The sequence below is a fragment of the Carcharodon carcharias genome, chromosome 6 (genome assembly GCF_017639515.1).
Source record: "Carcharodon carcharias isolate sCarCar2 chromosome 6, sCarCar2.pri, whole genome shotgun sequence".
Lineage (NCBI taxonomy): Eukaryota > Metazoa > Chordata > Chondrichthyes > Lamniformes > Lamnidae > Carcharodon > Carcharodon carcharias.
The window spans coordinates 4422532-4447146 of record NC_054472.1 but is presented as its reverse complement, the minus strand read 5'-3'; the positions used below and the strand labels follow the sequence as shown (position 1 = coordinate 4447146).

At 48.6% G+C, this 24615-nt stretch overlaps 1 long non-coding RNA gene across 3 annotated transcripts in view; it reads right to left on the bottom strand.

Moving 5' to 3' along the window:
- The window catches only part of LOC121279279, a 57391-nt gene that overhangs the window by 24258 nt on the left and 8518 nt on the right, over nt 1–24615 (bottom strand). The window contains exon 2 of one of the 3 annotated variants that reach the window (XR_005943354.1): nt 17171–17209. The exons of the other annotated variants lie outside the window; for them this stretch is intronic. This is a non-coding gene — a long non-coding RNA (uncharacterized LOC121279279). The remainder of the gene's footprint in view (nt 1–17170; nt 17210–24615) is intronic. 3 annotated transcript variants of the gene reach the window in all.

Genomic DNA, 24615 nt, shown 5'->3' with positions numbered 1-24615 from the left:
ACAGCGTACAGTCACTGTAATACAGTCATTGTGTACAGTCACTGTAATGCAGCACAGTGTACAGTCACTGTAATACAGTCATTGTGTACAGTCACTGTAATACAGCACAGTGTACAGTCACAGTAATACAGTCATTGTGTACAGTCACTGTAATTCAGCACAGTGTACAGTCACTGTAATACATTCTGTGTAGTTACTGTAATAGACTTACTGTGTACAGTCAGTGTAATATGCTCACTGTGTACAATCACTGTAATACAGCACTGTAATACAGTCACTGTGTACAGTCACTGTAATACAGTCACTGTGTACAGTCACTGTAATTCAGCACAGTGTACAGTCACTGTAATACACTCACTGTGTACAGTCACTGTGATACACTCACTGCGTACAGTCACTGTAACACAGCACAATGTACAGTCCCTGACCCTCCCGGCTGTGGTCACTATATCTGGGTTCCTACGCCTGTGGGCAGATTCAGTCCTGGTATCCAATAGACAGTCCATTCCCTGTGCTAGTGTTCACCTCCATCAACACAGAGAAGCAGAAATATTGTGACTAATAGTTGCGAATGGAATTTTAATATTTAGCAAGTTTATTGTAGATAATTCAATCCAGATCTTTAAAACACAATCTAGTCAGGGTAGTGAAGCAAACCTGCTGCAGGATTGAAAGGATTGAGTTTATGCAAAATCTCTGGTTTGTTATGAGGAGAATGGGTTTCTTTTGGAAAGAATCAGGACATTGATTAATGAGTCAGCTGGTATTGCCTTCATTCACTTGCACTTCAGTGAAAGATTGAGGAATTATTATACTCCATTTATGTTTGTTAATTTAAATCTGCTAAAGAAAGTAAATAATTAACATAAATATTGAATAATTTACAATCAGGTAAATTCATTACTCTGCTTTGAAATTCAGCATGAGATGCTTGGCAATTCATTCTGTATACTGCAGATATTCAACACTGACTCAGAGCCAAGTCATTCCTTTGATTTTGATGTGTGTGTGTGTGTGTGATAGAGAGAGAGTGTGTGTGTGTGTGATAGAGAGAGTGTGTGTGTGTGATAGAGAGTGTGTGTGTGTGTGATAGAGAGAGTGTGTGTGTGTGTGATATAGAGAGAGTGTGTGTGTGTGTGATAGAGAGAGTGTGTGTGTTTGTGATAGTGAGAGTGTGTGTGTGTGATAGTGAGTGTGTGTGTGTGTGTGATAGAGAGAGTGTGTGTGTGTGTGATAGTGAGAGTGTGTGTGTGTGATAGTGAGTGTGTGTGTGTGTGATAGAGAGAGTGTGTGTGTGTGTGATAGTGAGAGTGTGTTTGTGTGATAGAGAGAGTGTGTGTGTGTGTGTGATAGTGAGTGTGTGTGTGTGTGATAGAGAGAGTGTGTGTGTGATAGTGAGTGTGTGTCTGTGTGATAGAGAGAGTGTGTGTGTGTGTGATAGTGAGTGTGTGTGTGTGATAGAGTGTGTGTGTTTGTGATAGTGAGAGTGTGTGTGTGTGATAGTGAGTGTGTGTGTGTGTGTGATAGTGAGAGTGTGTGTGTGTGATAGTGAGAATGTGTGTGTGTGATAGAGAGAGTGTGTGTGTGATAGTGAGTGTGTGTGTGTGTGATAGAGAGAGTGTGTGTGTGTGTGATAGTGAGAGTGTGTGTGTGTGATAGTATGTGGGTGTGTCAGTGAGTGTGAGTCTGGGAGAATGTGTGTGTGTATGTGTGAGTATGTGCATATCTGTGTGAGTATGTGTGTGAGTATGCGTCAATCTGTGTCAGTCTGTGTAAATGTGTCTTTGTGTGTGAGTCTGTGTGTAAGAGTCTGTGTGTGTATGTGTGCATGAGTCTGTGTGTGACAGTCTGTGCATATCTGCATGTGTGATTATGTGTGTGTGAGTATGTGTCAGTCTGGGTGTCCATGTGTGTGAAGCCGTGTGTGCCTGTGTATGTGTGTGTGTGTGTGTCTGTGTGTGCAAGTATGTGTGTATCCATGTGTGTCTGTCTATGTATGTGAGTCTGTGTGTGTCTGTGAGTGACACAGAGAGACAGAGTGACAGATTTATCAGCCTCTTCTGCTTCAGACTGACACTGGTGCCACTAGGACTTCCCATGTGCTAGTCTGACCATGTCTACTGACCTGTGAACTTCCACAACAGGATGTGGCCCCTGCAGTCAGTGGGAGATCTTCAGTGGATCAGTGTTTGCTCCCCGGGGAATCACAGTGATCTGTTTCCTCTCAGGATCCCTTTGGTGCTGAATCAGAGGGACAGGGACAGAATGTGAGGAGGGGGAGACTACTCACCTCAGGCAGGCCAAGTAGAGCCCGATCACAATTTCAAGGAGGGTTTGGGTGTTACCTGGTTCACGGTGGAATGAAGCAGTCTGGGTTCTGGCTCAGGTGACAGATTAAGTGGATATTAATGTGAAGCTATTATTATGAGAGCTGATGTGTGATTGGCCAGGTTTATGGTAGTGCTAGTCAGCGTGGAGTGAGGGAAGAATTTCTCTCAACCATGAGTGATCTTCTAGAAAGGCTGTTCAAGCAGGGAAGCCTGATATGTGAGAAAGAAAAACTTGCATTTCTATAGCACCTTTCACGATCTCAGAAACACTTTTTGAAGTGTAGTAACTGTTGTAATGAAGGAAACATAGCAACCAACTTGTGCACAGCAAGATCCCACAAACAGCGATGGTTCTGAAGCTTAAAACATCTGTGTTTTTAAAAAATTAATTGTTAGGATGTGTGTGACATTGGCAAAGCTGCATTAATTGCCAATCCCTCGCTGGCCCATGGTGGTGGGTAGTGATGGTGATGGACCATCTCCTTGAGTCGCTGTGGTTTGATGGAACTGATTTGCTCGCTACACAATGCTGTGGGACTGGAGTCACACACAGGTCCAGACCGGGTAAGGAGGGCAGCTTCCCTTCCCTGAAGGACATTAATGAACCAGTTGGATTTTTCAGGCTGTCTGACAGCTTCATGGTCACTTCCACTGAGACCAGATGTATATAAACTGAATTCAAATTCTCAAACTGCCCACACAGGGATTGGAACCTACCTCTCCCAGGACTCTTAATGCAGTAACACAGCCATAACACAATGCCAGGTACCCTGTTATTAATATCATCAGAGAGTAATGACAGCCCCATTGAATCCTGGAACTCTCTTGGTAAGTGTGTTGAATTTTGAAATGAAATTTTCCCCTTGTTGATACTTGTTTAAACATGAGCTGTATTAATGGTGGGTGAATTTACTGCCACATTAAGGAAAACTCCATCAACGCTCTAACAAATAGCGAGACATTTGCACAAACATCACCGTCTGCACTATTTGCTATTCTTGATTTTCATTCAATAACATAAATTGACCAAAGATCCAAAGGTCTTGGTTTCAGCTGTTCCTGGGGGTCTCGACAAGAGGCTTTGGTTTTCTTGGGGTTTGTTTATTGAATCTGGGAGAGGGGTTTGTGGCATTCAGAGGATTTGTGTCAGATAGAATGGGGAGTGAAATATTCTCAGTGTCTGAACACTGCGCACAGTCATGGATAGTCACTGGAGAGTAAAGAGATCAGCCAAGCTCCCACAATAGGCTCAGTGCTGTTGTGAAAACAGGGACATGGTGACACAGACAGGAAATAGACAGGAAGATTCACAAACTGGGACAGTCCCCACCATCCCCTCTCGGTACAGTGTGTGGCTGCTCCTTTTCCCAGAGTTAAGCAGGATCCAGCACACCAGGGGCAACAGCTGGTTTCTCCATTCTCCTGTATTATCAGCACTAAGCTAGTGGATAACTCTCTCACTGCTGACCTGAAAGTTTAAGCCCTGCTTTAGTTGAGCTCATGACCACAGTATAGTATCGAAGGAGTGCGGCACTGTCAGAGCTGTCACCTTCTGGATGAGATGTTAAACTGAGGCCCTGTCCTGGTGAAGGTAAAGGATCCCATGAGTGAATTGAAAATGCAGGAAAGTTCTCCCCGGTGTCCTGGCCAATTTTTATCCCTCAATCAACACCCCTAAAAACAATACCTGGTCGTTATCGCATTGCTGTTTGTGGGAGCTTTTACTGTGTGCAAATTGACTGCTGCATTTCCTACATTACAATTTTCCATGCCCGCTGGCGTCAGGCATGCTCGTGAGTGGCCAATATGGTAAGAAGGCCGGAAATCCGTTTCGTGACATTGTTAAACCAGTTTGTGATCATCCGCTCAGCCCATCGATGGCCATCAGACACCGGGAACCTCACTGTAATACATCAGCATCTCATTATAAGGCCAGCCCGCCAGACTCACCCGCCCCACTGCTGGATTGTCCACCCACATCGGCGGGAAAACACACCGCTGCAGGACACGTCTTGACAAGTGTCACGTGCAGAAATCGGGACTTACCCGCCAGGGCCTTGGTCACACCGTGGACATCCCAGAAGCAGAGGATGCTGGAACCCGGCACTAATGGCACAGTGCAGGAATGTCCATGCTGGGTGGGTTCTCATGCATGTGGCTCTGCCGTGAAGCAGCTCACGGAAGTTAGAAAGTCAATGTCATTCTGAGGGTCTGCTCACAATGGGTGACGTTCAAGGGAGTGGAGAGGGTGGGAGAGGAAGGTCTAGGATTGACTGGGGGAGGAGGAGGTGTCAGGAGGGTGAGGTTGGGACAGAGGGAGGGAGTACAGGGGAGGAGGGGGTAACGGGGGAGAAGGTGACAACTGGGGAGGTAGGTGTAAGGGCGGGTGGAGGGTTTTAGGGAAGGAGTTGGGAGGAGGAAGGAGTGTGGTGAGGGGAGGGATTAAGGGCGGAGGAAGAAGTCGGGAAGGGGGAAGGAGTAATGGGGGGAGTCTGGGGTGAAGGAGTTCTTGGAGGGGTGGTGGAGTAGTTCCGAGGGGGGAGGCGTTCCGGAGTGGGGGGGATGTCCAGGTGAATGTGCAAGGGAGGACTCTGATGAGCCCATGACTGCCTCCTGGGGTGCGAACTGAGGGTGGGGTGGTACGAGGGGATGGTGAGAATGACCGAGGGCAGAGTGAGGGGGTAGGATGGGAGGGTAGGGGTTTAACAGTATTGATAGAAGGGACAGCGAGGGTGGTTGGTGGGGACTCGGATGCAGACACGTACTCTGGGGGTAGGAAGGAGGAGGTCGGGGAGGTTAATGTGGATGGGGGTGGGATTTTCAGGAAGGAACATTCACCTGGACATCCCCAAAGGAAAAGTGTTGTGGCTGGTAGCTCATGGAGGAGAGGTGGAAGGTGATGCCAGGGAGTTCAACAAAGATGGGAAAAAGGGAATGGGTTACTGGGGGATGGGAAAAGACTGGAGAGCGAATTAAAAACTGAACCGCCACTATGCTGTCTAAATCAAAAGTGAAAACGAGAGTCCTGGTGGGCGAGATTAGGTGCTGTATGGGAGGGTGATCAGTGGATACGCGGAGATGCAGGTCAGCTCAGATGGACAACTGAAAGAGAATCCCAGCAGGCAGCATTGAAAAAATGCTCGGGACATTGAGGCAAGTGCGATACGTGAAGGATCCGCGTGTGTGGGAGAGTGCTTGCACAAGGCCCAAAATGCCCTGACACACACACACACACACACGCACACAGACACACAGACACAGACACAAACACACACACACACACACACACACACACACACAGACACACACGCACACACACTCACACACACACACACACACAGACACACACACACACACACACACACAGACACACACACACACACACAGACACACACACTCACACACAGACACACACACACACAGACACAGACAGACACACACACACACACACACACACAGACACACACACACACACACACACACAGACACACACACACACACACACACACAGAGACACAGACACACACACACACAGACACACACACACACACAGAGACACAGACACACACACACACAGACACAAACACACACACACACAGACACACACACACACACACACAGACACACACAGACACACACACACACACACTTCTCCCTCCAGAATCACTCATTGGCCAGCTGCTCCCTCTGCAGTGACAGAGGATGAGGTTGAGGGGCTCACAGGCAAAGGGGACTCGGAGGGAGTGGACAGCCTCTGAGATTACTGAGTGGATGACCCAGGGGTGTCCAGCTGCTACTCCTCTTCCCTTCAGGTGCCCGAGGGCACTGGCCTGACTCCTTGAGGGGAAGAAGCACCTGAAAGGACGTTGAAATGCTCCATTTCCCTCTCGTGTTGCCACTGCAGGAACTCACCCATGGCTCCCGTGATGGAGTGGGGGTCTACGCGCAACTCCATGTTCTGCTGGACCAGGGTCCCCTTGTCGTCCGCCATCCTCTCCATGGAGACCTCCATACGCACACATGTGGGCACCACTTCATCAGAGAGCAGGCAGACGCATTCTTCCTGCTCACGTGCCATTCTGTTTTGGGCTTCCAACAGCTCTGCATGACGTTCCCCCACCTTCTGCTGACTCTCCATGATGAGCAGGGAGGCCGAATCCAGAGGTTCATCATCTGACTGGGACCTCACAGATGCCTGTTCCCCAGCAGCCCTCCGAGTGTCGGGGAGCTCGGCTGAACCTGCCTCCTCCTGCTGCAGACACGTGTCCAGATTGTGAACCCAAGCCTGTTCTAGATCTAGGTCCCACCGAGGTGTGTGTCTCTGCGCTGGTGGAGGGTGTGGGTAAGCGCTGTGATGGGTCTTCCAGGCTGCTTATTTCCAGCTCTTCAATGGAGGAGGTGACCTCTTGGCTGGAGGTGAGGACCTGGATAGAGCTGAGGGACTGGCTGACTGAGGGTGTCGGTCGCTTGGCAGAGCTCCCTGTGAACCAAAGTAGAGATAATTAGTGCAGAGCAGCAGAGTCAAAAGCAGGAGAGAGAGAGAGAGAGAGACAGAGAGCACTCACAGTTGGTTGAGAGAGGGATGATGTGGTGCAGGATCCTCATGAGGATGTTCACCTCTGACCTCACTGTCACCACAGACACAGTCCACGTCCTCACCAGTCAGCGCGATGACACACTTCTCAAAGTGAGTGAGGGGCCTAATGTGGGCCACTCCACCCCCAGCCTGGGACCTCTCCCTGCTGCTGTGAACCAGCTTCTCCTGCATGGAAACAGATGGAGAGAGGGTGAGCAGGACACATGGCTCCGTGTGGGATGTTTGTGTGGTGAGCTCCAGAGGATATGAGGCTGATGGAGATGTGAGGGTGTGTGTGAGAGTTAGTGCTGTTGTCCCTTGAGGTGTGAGGTCCCTGTGGGTGTGTGATGGGTTGGTGAGTGTGGGAGTTGAGAGTGATGAGAAGAGTGAGTTACCCTGGGGACAGGATGAGACCATTCGTCCTGTAGTGGCACTGGGTGGCTGTCCACTTTTGCAGGGCATTGGCGCCAACCACCACTGCCACCTCCTCCCACACTGGATTGGTGATGCCCCCCACCCCCCCACCCCCCCACAGCCTGAGCAGGGGTAGAGGACATCACGGGCGACACCCACAGCGTCCAAAAGGTGCCCGAGGGACGGGTCATTAAACCAGGGGGCTGCTGTCTTTGCCGTTCCAGGCTGTCCTGTTCTCCATGCAGCAGCGCTGGGCTGGGAGCACCCAGAGGTGTGTGTGTGGCTGCATTTTAAATATGGTGCCGGGCGTGATGAAGCGGCGAGGTGATGGTGTGGCGGGCGAATGAGACACCGCCTGTCATGGAACCAGCGTGTTTCCTGGGAATGCATAATGAACTGGGCAGGTTTGGGATGACACGGCGTGAGAAGCAGCCATTGTGGCTGGCAGATAACAGGTTGTTTTACCCACTCACTGCCGAACTTAGTGCAAATCTGGGACAATTCCACTCTGCACTTCAAAATTACTTCATTAGCTGTAAAGTTCTTTAGAAGATTCCGAGATTGTGACAGGTGCTATACAAATGCAAGTCTTCTTTTTCCAAACAGAATAATGATAGTTCTGCTTATCTGAACTGAGATTCCTTAACATTGACAATCAGGAAGATACAGGAAAATTCTGTCTGAGTTATATTCTAATCCCGGCCGCCGGTCAGAAACCTGAGCTCGTTGCTCTGGGATCTGAGGAGTGGAACTGTTCTTCACCTCGAAATAAGTGAAGGGTAGGGTCAGGTGTTGGGACCTGCCTCCTGGAATAAGTCAAGACTCTATGTGTTACTGCAACAATAAGGAAAGTAACAGCCAACATGTCCCATTGTGACAGGATTAGGCAAATCAGTTCAGAAACAGCTGGAATCCACCACAGGAACAAAACTGTCCCTGCATTCCCAACCCAAAGAACAGCCAAATGCCTCTAATACCCCCTAGAACAAGCTGCTATACTTAAATACCCCCTAGAACAGGCTGCTATATATAAATACCCCCTAGAACAGGCTGCTATATTTAAATACCCCCTAGAACAGGCTGCTATATTTAAATAGTGTCTGACGAACCCCTCTACCCCATCTCCACATTGAGTAAGGTGTCTCTCGGACAGAGCACTCACTGAGGTAGCTGGTTCATGCTTTTTCCAAAGATTAATCTTTTCTTTATCGATCATGCAATATCTTTAGTACTTTGGGGTTTGAGACAAGATCTTTTCTGCCACATTAACTCTGCTCAGGGTGCTGTTTATGTCTCAGTGCGTAATCCATTCATTTCAATATGTAAGAGGGTTGATCAGTAAGTTCGCGGATGCCACGAAAATTGGCGGGGTGGTAAATAGTGAGGGGGATAACAGATTACAGGAGGATATACCCGGGCTGGTCAGATGGGCTGATCAGTGGCAAATGGAATTTAATCCGGATAAATGTGAGGTGATGCACTTAAGCAGGACAAACAAGGCACAGAATACATGATGAATGGTAGGACCTTGGGAAGTACTGAGGATCAGAGGGACCTTGGTGTGCATGTCCACCGGTCCCTTAAGGTAGCGGGATAGGTAGATAAGGTGGTTAAGGCGGCATATGGGATACTTGCCTATATTAGCCGAGGCATAGAATATAAGAGCAGGGAGGTTATGCTGGAACTGTATAAAACACTGGTTAGGTCATAACTAGAGCATTGTGTGCAGTTCTGGAATCTGCATTATAGGAAGGGTGTGATTGCACTAGAGAGTGCAGAGGAGATTTACCAGGATGTAGCCTGGGCTGGAGAGCTTTAGTTATGAGGAGAGATTGGGTAGACTGGGGTTATTTTCCCTGGAGCAGAGAAGATTGAGGGGGGACACGATTGAGGTTTATAAAATTATGAGGGGCATAGATAGGGTAGACAGGAAGGAACTTTTCCCCTTAGTGGAGGGATCAATAACCACAAGGCATAGATTTAAGGTAAGGGGCAGGAGGTTTAGAGGGGATGTGAGGAAGAATTTTTTCACCCAGAGGGTGGTGGGAATCTGGAACTCACTGCCTAACAGGGTGGTAGAGGCAAAAACTCTCATAACATTTAAGAAGTATTTGGATGTGCACTTGCGATGCCATGGCATACAAGGGTATGGGCCTAGTGCTGGAGAATGGGATTAGAATAGTTAGGGACTTGTTTGACCGGCACAGACTCAATGGGCCGAAGAGCCTTTTTCTGTGCTGTAGACCTCTATGACTCTATGACTCTAATATTATGAAGAGGAGGAGGATGAATATATGGAAGGGATTGGGTTGGAGTCAGGCATCACTGATACTGTCTTCCCCACTCATAAACCATCACTCACCAGGATCTACAGAGCAGGACAACCTGAGAACCAACCCCTCCCAACCTCCAGAATGAACAGGGAACAGGGGAGGAAGTGGAACAAGACAGAACAAGAAAAACACAACTGAGAGCTCAGAACCTTCAGTAAAAGGTCACTTGCCAAATAAAGTCAGCACTAACTGTCCTCTCCCCAGCACTCTTGCATGATATAGTCCTGAAAAAAAAAAATCAGACGTTGAAGGATAGAACTGGAGCCAATCTTTACACACTATTATAAGCATTTATTTACAGAATTGTGCATTACAAGCATGCACCTCCTAACCCAACAACTACAGTTTCAGTCTGTTCCTATTTATGGAGGCACAAGTGAATCCCCAGTTAATGCCTCGCCCCTGCACACAATTAAACACAATTAATATGAAACTAACATCAGAAAGTCCCTTGGTAGAATTTTCCCCCCATTGGGGGTGTTGTGCGGGGACCGGTGCAGACCCGCTCGGCACCCCCAATCAGGTCTGCACTGCCATTTTATGTGGGCAGGTCAATTAAGGACCATGCAGTGTGATGTGCACCTGGGAGCGCTGTGCGGTCTCTGTGTGGGTGGAGGGGGTGCAGTTCCCTGAGTCAGAAGCGCACTGTCTCGCGCATGCATACGAAAGAGCGCAGAAATCTCCCTGAGGCACACAGCTGCTTCAGGGAGATACGGTTTAAACAGTTCAATAAAGTGTTGAAAAATTTTTATGACATGTTCCCTCATGTGAAACTGTCACATGAGCTGGGACATGTGCATTAAATTTCAATAAAAAGTTTTGAGAAAATTTAAAATCATTTATGAAACTTCATCCCTCCGGTGGATGAGGTTCCATGAAAAACGTGAAGGCCGCCTGGGCTCTTCACCTGCCCAACAACCTTAAGGTTGGACGGGCAGCTCCGTTAATTATTTTAATTGTTAGTTAAATGGCCTTTGACAGTTTGGCGGGCGCACAGCCAGCTGAAAATCTAAATGACGCGCGGTGACATTAGGACACACGCCCGACGTTACCCTGCATCGTTTTACACCTTGGCAAGCAGGCCCCGGCCCCTCTCACCGAGCCGAAGATTCCCCCCCCCCTCACTTCCCAAGATTCCTTCACGTGAGAGAAATCGCTTCCATCGTGCAACTCCCAAAGTGTGAAAGCAGACGCAAAACTGTACTCCTAACACCATTCCACTGGGAGCTTCAGTGAAACCTATTTGCCCTTTCCATAGATACTTCTCAATAGCATAAAGTCTCTTGTGGACAATCATCTAACTTGTTCTAGTCAACCACTCTTATAAAGTACTTGCTGACTAAGGAAACACTGAACAGACTGGAAAAGGTCCTAAAGTTCCCAGAGCCTTAGAATCCTTTAATTATTTACAGTATTCTAAATAAAACTAGGTTTTTGTTTCTTTAATTGTGAATTATTTTGGCCCAACTGATCAAGTGAAAGGACCCAAATGACCTGCCAGCCTCTGAAGAATTTGTTTAATATTTAGAGATTACTGGAGAAAGGGATGAAATGCCAAAATGAATAGTTTTTCACAGTAAAAGGTCAAATTAAACAAGGATAAACCTGGAGAGAGACACTTGACAGGAATAAGGCAAACAAACAGATTTGTGTTTCACTGCACAGGGTACCAGACATGGCTAAAAGCTCAAAATCCCAAATGATGGACTCTCATTGTCACATTCCTACCGTCAGGAGTGAGGGACAAGGAGACAGACAGCCCTGTGCTAATGTCCACACTAATCCTGGGAAATGTTGAAAAGCTCACACACGACTAGCCCACCTATTGAGGGGAGTGAGGCTGTCCACTCTGAAGTGGGAGGTGAAGAAATTCTGCTGCATCACAGGTATCATCGGTTTACCTCTGAGGGATAAAGGGGCTTCTTCCACTTGACAAGGTGGCTTAATACTCTTACCTTCTCACAATAGACAGATTATTGGCTCCATTTAATGATCAAGCGTTTACATGCTAGTCGCAATAACTCCAAAAGAGCAGACCTGAGGTATTGCAGCCCTCCCCAGTTAATCAGCTGGGAATCTCTTATCAACTTTGTTTTTTTACAGTTTTCTGTGGTAAGCAGCAGACATGGATTCCTGTTGATATCTCACTGGTCACACAATCATACAGCACAGGAGGCCATTCAGCCCATCGCATCTGTACCAGTTCTTCGAAAGAGAAATCCAATTAGTTCCCACTCTCCTTGCTTATTCTCCCATTTCCCTCCAAATTGTTTCCTTTTCAAGTATTTATCCAATTGCTCATCTGAAAGTTCCTGTTGAATCTGCTTCCACCGCCCTTTCAGGCAGCGCGTCCCAGATCACAACAACTCGCTGTGTGTAAAAAACATTCTCCCTCATCTCTCCCTCTGCCTCTTTTACTGATTCTCTTCAAACTGCGTCCTGCTGGTTACTGACCCTCCTGCTATTGGGAACAGTTTCTCCTTGATTTTGAACATCTCCACTAAATCTCCTCTTAACCTCCTCTGTTCTACGGAGAACAATCTCATGTTCTGAAGAAGAGTCATACGGATCTGAAACGTTAACTCTGTTGCTCTGTCCACAGATGTTGCCAGACCTGCTGAATTTTTCCAGCATTTTCTGTTTAAATCCCCATTTTCTCCAGCTTCTCCATGAAATCCCCCATCCCTGGTTTCGTTCTAGTAAATCTCCTCTGCACCATCTGCAGAGCTTGGACATCCTTCCTAAAGTGTGGTGTCCAGAAAGGGCACAATACACCAGCTGGGTTAACACAGGAGTTAACCATGGCTTGGTGACGTTTTTGGCCACTTTAGTGCCAGAGATTCTGAGCTGTCCTTGGAATGTAAATCACTGAACTCAGCAATTGTATTTACCTGAAGGAGAAGGTTAACCAAATTGCACATTTAAAGCTTCAATTACGGTGAAGGTACCTTTCTCTTCTAATAATGAAAAGAAAACCACTTAAGAAAATTGATTTTGCAGAAAAAACCAACAGGCATCAGATAGGGCGGCCTGTAACCCAACACCGGGATTAAGACCCTGTTGTTCCTATCCAAACACAGCTCAATAGAAAAGGAGACTCAGTGACCTCTGGGTAAAAACCAAGACAAACACCTCATCAACTCTACCCAATAAGCAGCTGAGATAATAACTGGGCTTTTATCTCAGGGGGATTTACACAGTGACTCCATGTCACCTCCTAAACAGCCAAACATGATCTCAGACTCCAACCCAAACAGATACTTGAGCAACCCATCATTCCAGCCCCCATCCAGCAATCTATTCCAGTTGTGATTCAGAGGCCGATATTTCTGACCCACCTTCAACCAGTAATATATTGCTTCAGCCATGAGCCTTTAAGAGCACGGCTTGACTTCCACTGGCTGAAGTCCAGTGTTTACTGAGGGATGAGTCACTAAACACCATCAGATAAAGAGTGTAGTTAGAAAGTCATAGAAATACGAGTTATAAAACAGGAACAGGCGATTGGGGGGGCCAGCAGTACCTGTCTGCCTTTACCCAGCAAATCATTCTAACCACATTTACCAACCATATTCCTATATCCCTTTAACCCCCTTTCCTTCACTTACTATCCGATCTGCACTTAACTGTTGATATAATTTCTGCTTCAATCACTCACCCTGGAAGTGAATTCCAAAGCCTCCCAACTGTGTGTGGGGGAAAAAAATACTCCTCACCCATGCTTCAGATCTCTTCCATTTAACCTTGTATCTATGACCCTTCATTACTGACTCCTCAACCACTGGAACCAGTCTGGTTCTACCTGTCCGATCTCATCCCTTCATAACTGTAAACACTTTCATTGTATTGTCCCATAATCTAATGGAAAAAACCCTAATTTCTCCAGTCTTTTTATTTCCTCATACCTGGGGAATGTACGTTGTACTCTCACTGAAATCCTTCCTTCCGTGTGTATGTTCCTGTTTTAGCTGTGGTGAAGTGTGTCACATTCTTCAATAAGTTAGACACAAACCTATATACTTAACGAGGATAACCTGGCACTGGAAATTCATGGGAAACTTTAATGTTCGAAAAGGCGTGGGCTTAAATATGAGTGGGACCAAGCAGATACAAATCAATCTCTTCCCCGCTAACATTTGTCCTGACTTCCATTAAACTTCATGTTTGGTTTGAAGGGGTCAGAGATTTGTCAGTGTGATTGATGATCCGATCTTGTGATTGTAAAGGTCAAGCTCAGTGACTGATCAAGGACGGGGACAATGTTGAGGATGTGAAGGGGGCACCATTGGTTACGCAGTCCTGAGGATGGACAATGTGCCACTGGTATGTCCATGGGAATGATCAACAGCAAGGAGGATTACAGTTAACTCAGTTACCTGGTTCTTGAGAAGTGACAGCTACAAATCTGTGATTGGTGGATTGTTTCTGCTGATCTTTGTTCAAGGAGGACTAATGTTAAATAAATGATTGCTTCAATGGGTGATTGGTCAGCTGATAGCTGCCCAATAACTGGGGTAGTTTTGGGGACTAACTGGGAAATTTGATCAACTTTTCCTTCAATTTCCGCCCTTTGCCTTCAGCCATTTCCGACTCTCCTCCCTCTTGACTTCTCTGTTTCCGTTTCTGGGCTTTCCACCAATATCCACTACGATTCCACTAACTCCCATACATACCTCAACTTTATTTTCTTACACCCTGCTTCCTGTAAAGACTCTATTCCATTTTCCAGGATTCTCCGCCTGTGTTGCACCGGTTCTGATGTGCAACCTTCCATACCAGTGCTTCCCATGTCTTCGAAGAAGACTCGAAACTTTAACTCTGCTTCTCGCTCCACAGGTGCAGCCAGAAGAGTTTTTTTCCAACAGTTTCTGTTTTTACTCCCGATGTCTTTCTTTTTCTTCAGCTGAGGTTGCCAGAGCCCTTAAACCTTTCTGTCCCATTCTCCACTCTCCTGCTCTCTCCCTTTCCCCTCCCTCCCATAAATCCAACAGGAGTCTCCTTGTTCTCATCTTCCCTACTAGCAATGCATCATCTGCTATATCGCCACCTCCAGCACGATGCCACTGCCAAACAGGTCTTCCCCCAACCCCCAAGCTTCAGCATTCCATAGGGACCATTGCTTGTGAGACACCTTGGTCCATTCTTTAATCAGTCCCAACACCCTCACCATTCCCCACAGCAGCTTTCCATATAAATGCAGAAGTTACAACATCTGTCCTTTCATTTCTACCCTTCTCACCTCCCAGGGCCACAAACGCTCCTCTAAGTGAAACAGGGATTTACTTGTCCTTCTTCTAATTTAGTACATTCACTGCTCACACTACGGCCTCTTCCACATTGCGGAGAACATTTTGAGGAACACTAAGATAAAAGCAAAAAACTGCGGATGCTGGAAATCCAAAACAAAAATACTTGGAAAAACTCAGCAGGTCTGGCAGCATCTGCGGAGAGGAACACAGTTAACGTTTTGAGTCCGTATGACTCTTCAACAGAACTAAGTAAAAATAAAAGAGGTGAAATATAAGCTGGTTTCGGGGGGGGGGAGGGACAGGTAGAGCTGGATTGAGGGCCAGTGATAGGTGGAGATAACCAAAAGATGTCACAGACAAAAGGACAAAGAGGTGTTGAAGGTGGTGATAGTATCTAAGGAATGTGCTAATTAAGGGTAGAAAGCAGGACAAACAAGGTACAGATAGCCCTAGTGGGGGTGGGGTGGGGTGAAGGGATCGAAATAGGCTAAAAGATAGAGATAAAACAATGGATGGAAATACATTTAACAATAATGGAAAAAGGTGGGAAAAGAAAAATCTATATAAATTATTGGGAAAAAGGGGGATCGGAAAGGGGGTGGGGATGGAGGAGAGAATTCATGATCTAAAATTGTTGAACTCAATATTCAGTCCAGAAGGCTGTAAAGTGCCTAGTCGGAAGATGAGGTGCTGTTCCTCCAGTTTGTGTTGAGCTTCACTGGAACATTGCAGCAGGCCAAGGACGGACATGTGGGCATAAGAGCAGGGTGGAGTGTTGAAATGGCAAGTGACAGGGAGGTCTAGGTCATGCTTGCGGACAGACTGAAGGTGTTCTGCAAAGTGGTCACCCAGTCTGCGTTTGGTCTCTCCAATGTAGAGGAAACCGCATTGGGAGCAGTGAATGCATTAGACTAAATTGAGGGAAGTGCAATTGAAATGCTGCTTCACTTGAAAGGAGTGTTTGGGCCCTTGGATGGTGAGGAGAGGGGAAGAAAAGGGGCAGGTGTTGCACCTTCTGCAGTTGCATGGGAAGGTGCTGTGGGAGGGGGTTGAGGAGTAGGGGGTAATGGAGGAGTGGACCAGGGTGTCCCGGAGGGAACGATCCCTGTGGAATGCCGCTGTGGGGGGTGTAGGGAAGATGTGTTTGGTGGTGGCATCATGCTGGAGTTGGCGGAAATGGCGGAGGATGATCCTTTGAATGCGGAGGCTGGTGGGGTGATAAGTGAGGACAAGGGGGACCCTATCATGGTTCCTGGAGGGAGAGGAAGGTGTGAGGGCGGATGTGCAGGAGATGGGCCGGACACGGTTGAGGGCCCTGTCAACGACCGTGGGTGGAAAATCTCAGTTAAGGAAGAAAACTTTGAGGAACACCCCCATTCTGTCCAATGATTCTGAACCTCCAGTCTCCTGTCAGTTTAACTCTCTGCCTCAATCCAACAGGGTTCTTTCTGCACTTGCCCTCTTATACTGTCCTATTACAGCTCGATGACCAATCGGGCATCTTTCAGTTTGACACTTTACAGCATTTTGAACTCAACATTTGATTCAACAGTTTCAGACCTGCTGAATATTTCCAGCATTTCTGCTCTTATTTCAGATTTCCAGCATCCGCAGTATTTTGGTTTTGATGTCTTTAAAGTCCCTGTAACAGGAAGAATGTCCCAACGTGTTTCACAGGGGCAGGGAAACAGGAAATATCAGGAGACTGAAGAGCTGGGCAAACGAGATTGGAGGTGATTTTAACCTGACCATTAGGGGTAGACAGAATGCTGGCAGGGCCTCTAGAGGGTATGTGTAAAAGAGGAGATCAAACTAATCCTCAAAGTTTCCAACTCTCCAGGTTTGGTTAAAGTCACTCCTAATCGAGGTGGCGAGGTGGAGGGGGTTTAGGGAGAACATTCCTGAGAAAAGGAGTTACCAGTTGCTTGGCTGCCAATGGGAGGATAAAGGATGGGAAATGGGGGAGGGGAAGTGGGAGCCACGATACAAGGACCTGGAGCCATTAGGGAAGATTTCGAGCAGGTGGGTGACGTAGACATAAATGGTGTGAGAACCCCTAAGTCCAACCCCACCCCACCCGCCTCTGGCCAGACATATCCAAGCTCTGAGGCTGCGACTGAAGCAGGAATAGAATTCTCTCAGGCCATTGATCAGCGTTAGCTTGGGAATGATAGACTGTAATCGGACTGACAGGCAGTGTCTGCAATCTCCATTGTTTATTTCAAACCTTGACAATGCAGCATGTTCTATAACATTGGTGATATTTACCTGATTGGACTTACAACCTTCTTCAGATCTTATCCTTCTCTTAAAAAAAAAGCATAAAGCAGTTTTACATTCACCATTTCAGTCAGGGTTTCAGAAACAAAGTTAACTGAAGGGAACTGGATATATTGGGAATATCTAAACTGGAAAAATATAAGATTTGCTTCCTAAACAACACTTTGAAATTTAGGGGTAAAAATTGCAAGTTATTTATGCACAATTTTTAAAATTCTTTCATGGGACATGGGTATTGCTGGCTGGGCCCAGCATTTATTGCCCATCCCTAGTTGCCCTTGAGAAGGTGGTGGTGAGCTGCCTTCTTGAACCGCTGCAGTCCATGTGGTGTAGGTACACCCACAGTGCTGTTAGGAAGGGAGTCTCAGGATTTTGACCCAGCGACAGTGAAGGAACGGCCGATATATTTCCAAGTCAGAGTGGTGAGTGACTTGTCGCACGATTCCTAACCTCTGACCTTCTCATGTAGCCACAGTATCTATATGGCTAGTCCAGTTCAGTTTCTGGTCAATGGTAACCCCCCAGGATGTTGATAGTGGGAGATTCAGTGATGATAATGCCACTGAACATCAAGGGGCAATGGTTAGATTGTCTCTTGTTGGAGATGGTCATTGCCTGACACTTGTGTGGCACGATTGTTACTTGCCGCTTGTCAGCCTGAGCCTGGATATTGTCCAGGTCTTGCTGCATTTGGACAATGGTAATCCCCCTTGGATGTGGACAAATAAATCAAAAGACACAAGTTTGAGGTTGTCAAATAATAAAAATGGCCATTTTTTTTTGGAGCAATTAATATGCGTGTTTCAGACTCTGCCATCAGGTTAGCATTGCCAGATGGGAAGCTCCGCTTGGCCACTAGAGGGTGGCATTGGACATTGGTCAGAATGGACTGTGTTGGAAGCAGGAGATTTCACAGGCAAAATATTTGCAAATAATCAGAAATCATAAGTATTAGAATTTTTACAATTCATAAAGCAAAGCGATTTTCACAGTCCATAAACGGGACAGTGGAGGCTTAGCACTGAATATCTTGAAGATAGAGATTAATACATTTCTACACATTAAAACCATGACGGAGATAGGGGATAGTCTGAGGGAATGGTGTTGAGTTAGCTAATCAGCCTTGATCTAGATGAATGGCAGAGCAGTCTTGAGGGGCCGAATGGTCCTAGCCCTGCTCCTATTTCTATGTTCCTAAAATGACTATTTCCTCCTGAAATCCGGAACATCTCTCAGGCATTCAGCAAATTAGAGTTTTGAATATTCAATCTGAATTTCCTTAATGCATGTTTCAAAAGCTTTTGATGCAAAACTATAAAAGAATAAAATTAAAAGCAATGTCTACAATGTGTAGGAATCATACAGGTACAGAACTGATCCTCCAAAAGAGACTATTTGTAGATAAATGAAACAGCACCTTCCAAACCCATGACCACTACCATCTAGAAGGACAAGGGCAGCAGATAGATGGGAACATCACCACCTGGAAGTTCCCCTCCAAGTCACTCACCATTCTGACTTGGAAATATATCACCATTCCTTCACTGTCGCTGGGTCAAAATCCTGGAATTCCCTTCCTAACAGCACTGTGGGTGTACCTACACCACATGGACTGCAGCGGTTCAAGAAGGCAGCTCACCACCACCTTCTCAAGGGCAATTAGGGATGGGCAATAACTGCTGGCCCAGCCAGTGAAGCCCACATCCTGTGAATGATTAAAAAGAGCTGAGTGGAATCGGATCAGTAAAGGAGAGTGGGGAGTGACAGGGGGTGAGGGAGGGTGAGGGAAGGTGAGGGAGGGTGAGGGAGGGTGAGGGAGGGTGAGGGAAGGTGAGGGAGGGTGAGGGAGGGTGATGGAGGGTGAGGGAGGGTGATGGAGGGTGAGAGAGGGTGAGGGAAGGTGAGGGAGGGTGAGGGAGGGTGTCGGAGGGTGAGGGAGGGTGATGGAGGGTGAGGGAGGGTGAGGGAGGATGAGGGAGGGTGAGGGAGGGTAACGGAGGGTGAGGGAGGGTGAGGGAGGGTGAGGGAGGGTGAGGGAGGGTGAGGGAGGGTAACGGAGGGTGAGGGAGGGTGAGGGAGGGTGAGGGAGGGTGAGGGAGGTTGAGGGAGGACAAAGGCTCAGGCTGGGTTTCTATGTCCTTGTTGAGGAATCCAGCTCCTCCCTTCCCTCTGACGTATGAACAGCAGAGTGACCGGGGACTGGACACGGCCGATACCGGGCACTGAGCAGAGTGACCGGGGACTGGACACGGCCGATACTGGGCACTGAGCAGAGTGACCGGGAACTGGACACGGCCGATACTGGGCACTGAGCAGAGTGACCGGGGACTGGACACGGCCGATACCGGGCACTGAGCAGAGTGATCGGGGACTGGACATGGCCGATACTGGGCATCGAGCAGAGTGACCAGGGACTGGACACGGCCGATACTGGGCATCGAGCAGAGTGACCAGGGACTGGACACGGCCGATACTGGGCATCGAGCAGAGTGACCAGGGACTGGACAAGGCCGATACTGGGCACTGTGCAGAGTGACCGGGGACTGGACACGGCCGATACTGGGCATCGAGCAGAGTGACCGGGGACTGGACATGGCCGATACAGGGCATCGAGCAGAGTGACTGGGGACTGGACACAGCCGATACTGGGCATCGAGCAGAGTGACTGGGGACTGGACATGGCCGATACTGAGCATCGAGCAGAGTGACCGGGGACTGGACACGGCCGATACTGGGCATCGAGCAGAGTGACCGGGGACTGGACACGGCCGATACTGGGCATCGAGCAGAGTGACCAGGGACTGGATAAGGCCAATACTGGGCATCGAGCAGAGTGACCAGGGACTGGTACTGACCCTCCAACAGTGCGGCACTCCCTCAGTACTGATCCTCTGACAGTGCAGCACTCCCTCAGTACTGATCCTCTGACAGTGCAGCACTCCCTCAGTACTGATCCTCTGACAATGCAGCACTCCCTCAGTACTGACCCTTTGACAGTGCAGCACTCCCTCAGTACTGACCCTCCGACAGTGCAGCACTCACTCAGTACTGACACTCCGACAGTGCAGCACTCCCTCAGTACTGACCCTCCGACAGTGCAGCACTCCCTCAGTACTGACCCTCTGACATTGCAGCACTCCCTCAGTCCTGACCCTCCGACAGTGCAGCGCTCCCTCAGTACTGACCCTCTGACAGTGCAGCGCTCCCTCAGTACTGACCCTTTGACAGTGCAGCACTCCCTCAGTACTGACCCTTTGATAGTGCAGCACTCCCTCAGTACTGACCCTCTGACAGTGTGGCACTCACTCAGTACTGACCCTCCGACAGTGCAGCACTCCCTCAGTACTGACCCTCTCATAGTGCAGCACTCCCTCAGTACTGACCCTCTGACAGTGCAGCACTCCCTCAGTACTAACCCTCTGACAGTGCAGCACTCCCTCAGTACTGACCCTCTCATAGTGCAGCACTCCCTCAGTACTGACTAGCCGACAGTGCAGCACTCCCTCAGTACTGACCCTCTCATAGTGCAGCACTCCCTCAGTACTGACCCTCCGACAGTGCAGCACTCCTTCAGTACTGACACTCCGACAGTGCAGCACTCCCTCAGTACTGACCCTTTAACAGTGCAGCACTCCCTCAGTACTGACCCTCTGACATTGCAGCACTCCCTCATTCCTGACCCTCTGACAGTGCAGCGCTCCCTCAGTACTGACCCTTTGACAGTGCAGCACTCCCTCAGTACTGACCCTCTGACAGTGCAGCACTCCCTCAGTACTGACCCTTTAACAGTGCAGCACTCCCTCAGTACTGACCCTCTGACATTGCAGCACTCCCTCAGTACTGACCCTTTAACAGTGCAGCACTCCCTCAGTACTGACCCTCTGACATTGCAGCACTCCCTCAGTGCTGACCCTCTGACAGTGCAGCGCTCCCTCAGTACTGACCCTTTGACAGTGCAGCACTCCCTCAGTACTGACCCTCTGACAGTGCAGCACTCCCTCAGTACTGACTATCCGACAGTGCAGCACTCCTTCAGTACTGACCCTCTGACAGTGCAGCACTCCCTCAGTACTGACCCTCTGACAGTGCAGCACTCTCTCAGTACTGACTATCCGACAGTGCAGCACTCTCTCAGTGCTGCACCTTATTAGCTCAGTGGAACCGGAGGTGGGGATTGCTTCTTAAAATTGTTTTGCGGAAAACATTTGACATGTTCCCATCTCTGTACAGTGTTGCTGAGGTGGTGGTGGGGGATGGGGTGGGGGGTGCAGCAACCTGCCCAACAGCAGACAGCCAATTAGGGTCAACTAATGGGGAAAACACTTGGGGGCCAATGATTGATGCTGCTGGCATCTTCCTGACATCCGACATCTCCTCCCACTTCTCTGTCAAAGACCGGCTGGTGCCTGAGGGCTGCCTCCCAGCAGTAGGCCTGGGGGTGGACAATGAGGCCTTCTTTAAATGCCTCGCACCCGCCCAGCTGCAGGCCGTGCTGTGGAGGCTTTGCCCTGTACACCGAGGGCCAAGGCCGCTGTGGCTGCACTCACTGTTCAGGGGGAACCTGCATCCGGTCAGGCCCTCATGCTCTCTCTCTCCCCCCCCACCCCCCCCCCGACATTAGCAGTTCCCACCTCTCTGGGTAGGGCTGGCGCTGCCCACAGCCCAGACCATTCTGATTGGCCTTCCAGCCCGCCATCTCTAATTGGGCGGGGATCCTGGAAGCTGCCTGTTAATTGGCTGCCCGCAGGCAGGTTTTAGCGGTGGGCAGGTCCTCGGACATCATCCGGGTTGGGATCCGGAAATGGTCCCAAAGACCGAGAACCTTCGAAGCTGAGAACGTTCTGGGTTGCCAGCTGAGGCTTTATGTTTAAAGTCTCTCGAGAGGGATTTTGTGACTTGCGGGCGAGAGTATTACCAGCTGAGCCTCGGCTGAGATCCAATAATCCCGGAGCTGACTATGAGAAACCTCCAGCCCCACAATGAATGACTTTCACTGGTCTCTGAAGGCACAGCAAGAGGGATCATGGAGGTTGTCTATCTTGGCTGATTTCCTTCGATTTATCCTCCATGATATAGACTGGGTTTTGTTATATACACACACCAGAATCAATTCAAATCCATTTATTGTTCAGCAGCTCAATTTTAAACGGATTCCAGCTACCACAACTAAGTCTGCATTTAATATCATTTCAATGGCTGGGTTTTCCCTGCCTGCTACTCTTTTCCAGTAATTCCGGCCGGAATATCAAGGTCTGGAACAGGACTGGGCTGCCGGAGCCTCAGTGAAATCCAGATTAACAAATCCAACCAGGACGAGCTGAGGTTTAAAATCCCGCAGGTGGTCTCACATCAGCTGCCCAAACTCTCAACGGGGAATCATTTTCTCGTTGTCCTGGCAACTGGGAGGCTCTTTAAACCCGGTCAGATTTCAAGAAACTATCCCACAAACTGACAAAGGAAGGGGCTGTGGATTTGAAGTAACCCTGGTTATTCCTTCACTCAGGTCTGGCAGCTCAGCTCAGGGCTCTTCCTGTTGCCCTCTGTTGAGATGAGTTAATCAAACACACGTAAACATGTCCAGCAACAACCCCCCCCGCCCGCCCCCCCCCCCGCCCCCCATGATCCAGAGTCAGCTGGGAATGTGGACTCAGAGGAAAGATGGGACAGACTGGGCTTGTTTCCACTGGAGTTTAGGAGAGTGGGGGGGGGTGATTTGATTGAAGTTTACAAGACCCTGAACGGCCTCGACAAGGTGGACATGGAAAGGATGTTTCCTCTTGTGGGTGAGTCGAGAACTAGGGGGCACTGGTTTAAAATTAGGCGTCGCCCTTTTAGGACAGAGATGAGGAGAATCTTTTTCTCTCGGGGGTTGTGAGACTTTGGAACTCTCTGCTTCAGAAGGTGGTGGAGGTGGGGTCACTGAATATTTTTAAGGCAGAGGTCGATAGATTCTTGTTAGGCAAGCGGATCAAAGGTTATCAGGGGTAGATGGGAATGTGGAACTCGAATAACAAACACATGAGCCAGCATCTGAATGAATGGTGGAGCAGCTCAAGGGGCTGAATGGCCACTCCTGCTCCTAGTTCCTATGTTGGTCCCACATCGCAGAGCTCAGTAACCAGTCAGCAGTCAAGAACCCCCAAAGTTCTTCTGTCTTTTTATTTATTCATTCATGGGATGTGGACATCACTGGCTGGGTCAGCATTTATTGCCCATCCCTAATTGCCCTTGAGAAGGTGGTGGTGAGCTGCCTTCTTGAACTGCTGCAGTCCGTGTGATGTGGGTTCACCCACAGTGCTGTAGGGACCCAGCGACAGTGAAGGAACGGCGATATATTTCCAAGTCAGGATGGTGAGTGACTTGGAGGGGAACTTCCAGGTGGTGGTGTTCCCATGTGTCTGCTCCCCTTGTCCTTCTAGATGGTAGGGGTCATGGGTTTGGAAGGTGCTGTCGAAGGAGCCTTGGTGAGTTCCTGCAGTGCATCTTGTAGATGGTACACACACTGCTGCTACTGTGCGTTGGTGGTGGAGGGAGTGAATGTTTGTGGATGGGGTGCCAATCAAGCGGCTGCTTTGTCCTGGATGGTGTCAAGCTTCTTGAGTGTTGTGGGAGCTGCATTCATCCAAGCAAGTGGGGAGTATTCCATCACACTCCTGACTTGTGTATTGTAGATGGTGGACAGGCTTTGTGGAGTCAGGAGGTGAGTTACACGCTGCAGGATTCCTAGCCCCTGACCTGCTCTTGTAGCCACAGAATTTATATGGCTAGTCCAGTTCAGTTTCTGGTCAATGGTAACCCCCAGGATGTTGATAGTGGGGGATTCAGTGATGGTAGTGCCATTGAATGTCAAGGGGCAATGGTTAGATTCTCTCTTGTTGGAGATGGTCATTGCCTGGCACTTGTGTGGTGTGAATGGTACTTGCCACTTGTCAGCCCAAGCCTGGATATTGTCCAGGTCTTGCTGCATTTGGACATGGACTGTGTGTAACAGCAGCAGTGATATGTCGGGTGTATTTACTCCACAAGTTTAACATTAGTGGCTTTGTCTTCATATTGATAGTAAGTTAAATGAGTGAGTGAGTCTGTCCCATTGACTCCTCTCCACCCAATGTCAAACCCCAACCTCCCAGCTTCATGCTTCATCTGAACCATTACTGAACAGCAGAGTCTGACAGGGTGGAAGAGGAGACGATGTTTCCTCTTGTGGGAGAATCTAGAACTGAGGGTCACCGCTTAAAAATAAGCGGTCACACATTGAAGACAGAGATAAGGAGAAATGTTTTCCCTTGGGCTTGAGAGTGTTTGGAACTCTCTTCCTGAAAAGGTGGTGGAAGTAGAGTCTCTGGGCGGAATTGACCGGAATTTGGTGGTGGGCGTCATGGCGGGCCTGAGTGGTCAATATGGCAAGAAGGCCAAAAATTGCTTTCACGCGT